This window comes from Gekko japonicus, unplaced genomic scaffold (genome assembly GCF_001447785.1).
Source record: "Gekko japonicus isolate JY-2015 unplaced genomic scaffold, Gekko_japonicus_V1.1 scaffold3469, whole genome shotgun sequence".
Classification (NCBI taxonomy): Eukaryota; Metazoa; Chordata; class Lepidosauria; order Squamata; family Gekkonidae; genus Gekko; species Gekko japonicus.
In genome coordinates this window covers 40763-48430 of record NW_015169885.1, presented here as the reverse complement: position 1 = coordinate 48430, position 7668 = coordinate 40763, and the positions used below count along the sequence as shown (strand labels likewise).

At 49.2% G+C, this 7668-nt stretch overlaps 1 protein-coding gene across 1 annotated transcript in view; it reads right to left on the bottom strand.

Moving 5' to 3' along the window:
* Positions 1–4778, bottom strand: part of GPR20 (G protein-coupled receptor 20) — a 61446-nt gene extending 56668 nt beyond the window's left edge. The window contains exon 1 of the mRNA XM_015417464.1: positions 4703–4778. The gene's annotated coding sequence lies outside the window, so the exon portion shown is untranslated. The remainder of the gene's footprint in view (positions 1–4702) is intronic.
* Positions 4779–7668: the final 2890 nt, after the last annotated feature.

The following is a 7668-nucleotide window of genomic DNA, read 5'->3' as shown; positions in this document are numbered from 1 at the left end:
GAACCTGGAGGTTTTGTTGAGCTATCATGACCAATAGCCATCAAGAGTTCTGTTCTGCCAAGTATTCATCTACCCCCCCCGAAAGACCACCTAAGCCAGTGGCCACCACCATGACATCTTGCAGCATTCCATGCCTTACATCTTGTGTTGTGGGAACATCCTCTTTTGCCTCTCCTGAATATATGCCAATTTAGTCAGTTAACCCCAAATTCTAGTGTTATAGAAGAGGAAGAAGAATTTCTCTCTAGAAGAAGAGGAGATCGGATTTATACCCCGCCCTTCACTTGGAGCCCCAGAGCAGCTTACACACTTCTTTCCTTTCTCCACACCCTGTGAGGTAGGTGGGGCTGAGAGAGCTCTGACAGGAACTGCTCTTTTTCAAGGACAGCTCTGACAGAACTACGGCTTGCCGAAGGTCACCCAGCAGCTGCAAGTGGAGGAGTGGGGAATCAAACCCGGTTCTCCCAGACTGGAGTCCGTGCACTTAACCACGACACCAAACTGGCTCTCTCCATTTGCTCCAGACTATGCAGTTTCGAAAAATGTCGATTGTATCACCTCCCCCTTGGTGGTCTCCCCTGAGCCACAAAAGTAGTTCCAGGTGGGTAGCCATGTTGGTCTGGAGTAGAAGATATAGATTCGAATCCAGTAGCACCTTAGAGGCCAATGTTAAAAAAACAAAAACAAGATTTTCAGGGCGTAGGCTTTTGAGACTCAAAGCTCCCTTCGTGATCTGTCAAAGAGAGCTGTGGCTCTCGGAAGCTTACACCCTGGAGATCGTGTTGGTCTCTGATACTGGACCTGAAGCTTGCTCTCCTTGCCCCCAGAAGAAGAAATCCCAGATTTTTCAGCCTTTCCTTGAATTGAAAGGGCTCCAGTCCCTTGATCGCACTGTGGCATGCTGATGGCCCGAATGAACTAACCATCATCCTGTCTGCAAAATTATCCCAGGCTCGCTCACCTCAAGGCGACCGTAACTGGTACCAGGCGATCAGAGAGGTGGTTATCCGCCATCTTACTTTGAATATAGCTTACTTTGAAAATTAAAAAGCAACCAAAAGCAGAGTACATTTATTCCAATATCGCTAAACCTAACTCAAGCCATCAGTTTGGACATCTGTATTCACAAGTTGAGTTAATTGACAAGTTCAGGACAATGGGCCCCCAGGTCTGAATAGGGACCGAGGATTCTTGTCTCACTACAGATGCTAATTTTCTGACCCCGAGCATTTCCTCTCTGCTCCAGTCAAGCTGATTACAACAGGCATTGTACCTCTGCACCTTTTACAAGCATTCTTTACAACACCCCTCCCACCTTCTGACTGGGATAAAAGAACTCAACGATCTCCACTTCAGCTCCAGTAGTGTCTGACGAAGGGGGCTTTGACTCCCAGAATTTTATACCCTGAAACTTCTGTTGGTCTCTAAGGTGCTATTGGGCTGGAATCTCACCTCTGCATTGTCAACCAGATCATCCAAATTGTATCTACAACAGAACCTGCTTAACAATTCGGTAGTAGTTGGTGGCAATAAAAAGATACTTGCTATATATCCACAAAGTCCTTCTGTTAACCACATCTTTGATGCATCCAAACAACGATGGAGTTTGATTTAGATCTTCCTTAGTATCAGTCCCTGAATTAGGGCAACTAGCTCGAGTAACTGAGACTGAATCCATCTAAGACGGAGGTTCTGTGGCTGGGGAAGGGGGATTCAGGCTTGGGGTGCCAACTCCTGGCTCTGGATGGTGTGCCACTAACACCGGCGTCCACCTTTAAGAGCCTGGGTGTGTTTCTGGATGCCTCCTTGCTGATGGAGGCCCAGATCACAAATGTTCCAGACTGGTGTTTCTTCAGCTTTGCCAGGTCAGGCAACTGGCCCCCTTCCTGTCTCGCCTCGACTTAGCTACAATAATCCATGCAACAGTCACCTCTGGGTTAGACTACTGTAACTCAGTCGACGCAGGGCGACCCTTGAAACTGACCCGGGAGCTTCAACTGGGCTGCGGTCACACACGCTAAATAACCCACTTTCAACTGGATTTTTACTGTGCGAACTGGCGCGTGTGACCACAGCCCGGATCCAGAATGCAGTGGCACGGGTTCTAACGGAACCCCATCGACAGCACATATCCGATTGGTGCTCTGCCAACTGCACTGGTTCCAAGGTGAATACCGGATCAGGTCCAAGGTTCTACTGGGCTATTTAGCGCGTGTGACCACAGCCCGGGTCCAGAATGCAGTGGCACGGGTTCTAGTGGAACCCCATCGACAGCACATGTCCAATGGGTGCTCTGCCAACTGCACTGGTTCCAGGGTGAATACCGGATCAGGTCCAAGGTTCTGGTATTAACCTTTAAGGCCCTTAAATGGTCTGGGACCAAGATACCTTCAAGACCGCATCTCCTGGTACGTCCCCTGAAGGGCATTATGCTCAGCTGAGAAAAATCTTCTGGCGATCCCCAGCCCGGGGAGATATCCGGCTGTCCTCGACCAGAGCCGGGGCCGAAAAAGCCCGGCTCCGACAGCAACAGTTTTTTTAATCAACAGTGCTTATTAGAATAATTGGTTTCTAGGTGCCTTTTGGAGTGATCATTGTCTTTTAAAAATGTATTTAATCATTTAAATTGTATTTTAATGTTGTCCACTGCCCTGAGCCCCAAGTATTAGGGGAAGGCAGTCTAAAAATCGAATGTATGAAGAAAGAAGAAGAAGAGAAGAGAAGAGATTGGATTTATACCCTGCCCTTCACTTGGAGTCTCAGAGTGGCTTACAAACTCCTTTCCCTTCCCCTCCCCACAACAGACACCCTGAGGTAGGTGGGGCTGAGAGAGCTCTCTCGAGAATTGCCCTTGAGAGAACAGCTCTGAGAGAACTTGTGACTGACCCAAGGTCACATCAGCAGGTGCAAGTGGAGGAGTGGGGAATCAAACCTGGTTCTCCCAGATTAGAGTCTGCACAGAAGAAGAAGAAGAGGAGGAGGAGATTAGATTTACTTCAACCTTCACCACCCAAGGGAGTCTCAGAGCGGCTTACAATCCCTTTTCCTTCCCCTCCCCACAACAGACACCCTGAGGTAGGTGGGGCTGAGAGAGCTCTCTCGAGAATTGCCCTTGAGAGAACAGCTCTGAGAGAACTTGTGACTGACCCAAGGTCACACCAGCAGTTGCATGCGGAGGAGTGGGGAATCAAACCCGGTTCTCCCAGATTAGAGTCTGCGCTCCTAACCGCTACACCAAACTGGTGTATCTATACTTATAAATAGATATAAATATAAACTTCTTCCCCCCTTTTCCTGCGTTCCCGTCTCCAGATCACTAGGTTCTCAGACTTGCCGAAGTGGGACTCGCTCCTTGAACGTGCCCTGCTTGCAAGGATCCGGACACAAAGTTGCTCCCTTCCCCGACATAAAGCAACAGTGTGGTGTAATGGTTAGATTCTTGGACTAGGCTCCGGGAGTTCTGGGATCCGATCCCCACTCCGACAAGCAAGCTCGCTGGGTAACCTCGGGCCAGTCATGCACTGTCAGCCTGCCCTACCTCACAGGGTTGTTGTGAGGATAAAATGGAGGAGAGGAGAACGAGGCAAGCCGTTTTGGGTCTCCAGTGGGAAGAATGCCGGGGTATAAAGGAAGGAAATGAATAAACAAATCAGTTAACCCTGAATAAGTTATTTTTTCAGGTTGGGTGGTTATAAATGGACTGGAAGCAGCAGCAGAAGCAGCAGCAGAAGAAATTGGATTTATACCCCGCTCTTCACTACCCAAAGGAGAGCAGCTTACAATCTCCGTTCCCTTCTCCTCCCCACAACAGATACCTTGTGAGGTAGGTGGGGCTGAGAGAGCTCTTTTGAGAACCGCTCCGGAGAGAACAGCTCCGAGAGAACTTGTGACTTGAACCAAGGTCACACCAGCAGCTGCATGTGGAGGAGTGGGGAACCAAACCCGGTTCTCCCCGATTAGAGTCCGGGCTCTTAACCACCACACCAAACCACTACACCAAGCTGGCTCTCTTAAAACAGGCTCTGTTTTCGTGGGCGTTTCACACATTACACAAAGGCGATCCCACATTTGCCCCGTGTTCTTTCCCCTCCCCCCTGGCCTCCTGACCCACCTACGAGAGAGTTTCGACCCACTTCTGGGTCCCAACCTACTTTTTGAGAATGACCGTTGTAGCCTGATCGTGTCTCTTTCCCCAGCCTTCTCTAAGCCTTTTCCTTTTTTGCTGTGCTTTACCCCGACACACCAACGTTACTCGTTCTTATGGGCACTGGATGTTTTAAATACCATCCCCATAGCAGAATGCGCTTCAGATTGTATCTGTAAAACGAGGGACCTGCGCAAGACAGGATAGCGCTCACACAGACACACACAGACACACCAGTGTTCCCTCTAAGCTGAGTGTGTGAGCTAGCTCACAGTTTTTTAGCCTCCGGCTCACACATTTTTGTCTTAGCTCAGGAAGGGTGGCTCCAGAGCAGACTAATTTATGCAGCAGCCAAATCACTTGCTCACAACTTAATGCCAATAGCTCACAACATAGAATTTTTGCTCACAAGACTCCACGGCTTAGAGCCAAATGGCTCGCTCACAACTTTAATGCCGGTAGCTCACGCAGTAGAATTTTTGCTCACAAGACTCCACAGCTTAGAGGGAACATTCACACACACACCTCCCGGCTGTCCCGAAAAGATCGCAACCCTACCTGTTTCCAGATAATTAGTATCTGTGGTGAGATAAGAGTCCCTCCCGCAGTGCCTGGCTCCCAGACACTCTTCTTTCCAAACTGCTACTCCGTCCTGTGGCGGTCAGACAGACTTCTTGGTTTACTTTGGCACTGACGTCAGAGTCCTTTTTCGAGCATCCAGAAACTTTGGCGAAAGGCAGGAAGGGAGGTCTAAAAATGAACTGCTGCGGAGCTCTCTATCTGGGACCCGGGGGGGAGAAGCGGCTTGTCCAATATCGGAGGCCTGTCTTTTATTACACAGTGCTCTTTCTTCTGCTTGGAATTAGAGGGTGGCTTACTGGGGGTGGGCATCTGATCCAGGCACTGACCGGGCTGAGACCTGCTTAGCTTTAAGAAGGTCCCCGCGTCATGTGCTCATTCTATAGGAATGGCATGGATAATAGCAAAAAGGAAAGGAAAGGGGGAAAAAAATAGCAGTGAGCTGAACAGGGGCACGGGAAGGTCATTCAAAGGAGCAAGGGTCTTGAGAACTTTCCCCATGAAGAAACTCTGCTTTTCAGCTTGGGGGGAGGGAAGGACTAAGCAGAACAGGGAAGAGATCCTGTAAAGTTACATATGGGGTAGAAAATGTTGCCCTCAACTGGATGCCCAGGGTAGCTCGATATTGTCAGATCTCAGATGCTAAGCAGGGTCGGCCCTATTTAGGACTTGGATGGGAGACTACGAAGGAAGTTGAAAAGTACTGAGACTGACGCGGTGATTTCAGCTCATACTTTTATTCTGAGTGAAGAACAAGACAAACTCTACCGGCTTGCAGCCCGGCTTATATTCCCAGTAAGCCTCACACCCAAAACATACCCCACACCAGTGATAGGTTATTTACAGTTCACTGGGGTGAAGCTCGGCTGCGCTAGGATCCTACCCCTCAGATAGGAGTGGGCTAGGATCCGCTCGGGCCATTGTTCACTGGGGTGAAGCTCGGCTGCTTCGCATGACCGCATGAAGGCCTGCCCTCGCACGTGGTCGAACTTCAATACATAACAGAAGTCCATGCTTTTGTTGTTCTAGTTGTTGTTCAGTCGCACAGTTGAGTCCAGCTCTTCGCGACTCCATGGACCACATCACGCCAGGCCCACCTGCCTTCCGTCGTGCTCTGGAGTTTGCTCAATTTCATGTTCGTTGCATCTATGACACTGTCTAACCACCTCATCCTTTGCCGTCCCCTTCTCCTTTTCCCTTCATTCTTTCCCAGCATCAGGGTCTTCTCCCGCGAGTGCTCCCTTCTCATTGGGTGGCCAAAGTATTTGAGCTTCAGCCTCAGTGTCTGGCCTTCCAGGGAACAGTCAGGGCTGATTTCTTTTAGGATTGACTGATTTGATCTCCTTGGAGTCCAAGGGACTCTCAAGAGTCTTCTCCAGCACCATAGTTCAAAAGAATCTATTCTTCGGCGCTCGGTCTTCCTTATAGTCCAACTCTCACAGTCCATGCTACACAGAGGCAAAGCAATGGCAGACCAACTCTGTTCATCTCTTGTTTTGAAGGACCTGTGGGGTCTCCACTCTGACCTGGACGGCCCAGGCTAACTCGATCTCATCAGACCTCGGAAGCTAAGCAGGGTCGGCTCTGGTTAGGACTTGGATGGGAGACCACCAAGGAAGTCGAGAGGCAGGCAATGGCAAGCCACCTCTGAACGTTGCATTGAAAACCCGGGGGGGTGGTGGTGGCAGAAGTTGGCTGTGACTTAAGGGCGCTTTCTACCACCGGAGAACATGGAGCGATGCGTTTTTCTCCCTTTGTTCTAGTAGAATGTTTTCCAGCAACACTGACTGACATCGGATTCATGGCAGAGAAAATAAAGGGACTTCTTCATAACACCGACGGGCAGAGCTCAGTGCCCCAAGGTGGGGTCATGATGACCAGTGGCTTTGATATCTTTTAGAAGAAGGAGAAGAAGAGGAGATTGGATTTATACCCCACCCTTCACTACCCAAAGGAGTCTCAGAGTGGCTTACAAACTCCTTTCCCTTCCCCTCCTGAAATATACTGGGTTCAGACACATAGAGCCAAAGACTCATGTTTATTAAGTGGTTTCAGCTCCAAAAACGAAGACAAACTTGCAGGTTCAGAGCCCTGCTTATATTAATGAAACGCACCACACCCAACACCCCCCCCCCAACATCCCACGATAGGCTATTTACAGAGTATTGTTTACCAATTGGGTACTACTAGGATCCGGATCCAGGGGTCATTTCATAGAAAAAGAGGTGCAGGAGCTCATTAGCATAGCTCATTAGCATAACTCATTTGCATATGCCACACCCCCTGACATCACCGGAAGTGTGTCAGAAGGCAACACCCAAGGTTTATAAGATTATGCATGGGAAAGAGCAGGTAGAGAAAGAGGTACTTTTCTCCCTTTCTCACAATACAAGAACTCGTGGGCACGCCATGAAAGCTTGTAGCGGTTGGGTTAGAACGGATAAGAGGAAGTACTTTTTCACCCAAAGAGTGATTAACACTTGGAATTCACTGCCACAGGAAGTGGTGGCGGCTACAAGCATGGACGGCTTCAAAAGGGAATTAGATAAGCATATGGAGCAGAGGTCCATCAGTGGCTATTAGCCACAAGGTATAGATAGGGGCTCTGGGGCAAGTGATGCTCTGTCTTCTTGGTGCTTGGGGGGGTCAACAGTGGGAGGGCTTCTAATGTCCTGGCCCCACTGCTGGACCTCCTGATGGCACTGGTATTTCTGGCCACTGTGTGACACAGAGTGTTGGACTGGATGGGCCTTTGGCCTGATCCAACATTGGCGTCTCTTATGTTCTTATGTTCTTAAACCACTAGGCCATTCAGGTTTGACCCAGAGCATATCACTGATGAATATACAGTGGAGGTGAACAATAGGTTTGACTAGATTTGATAGACAGAGTGCCTGAAGAAGTATGGATGGAGGTTTATGACATTGTACAGGAGGCAGCAATCA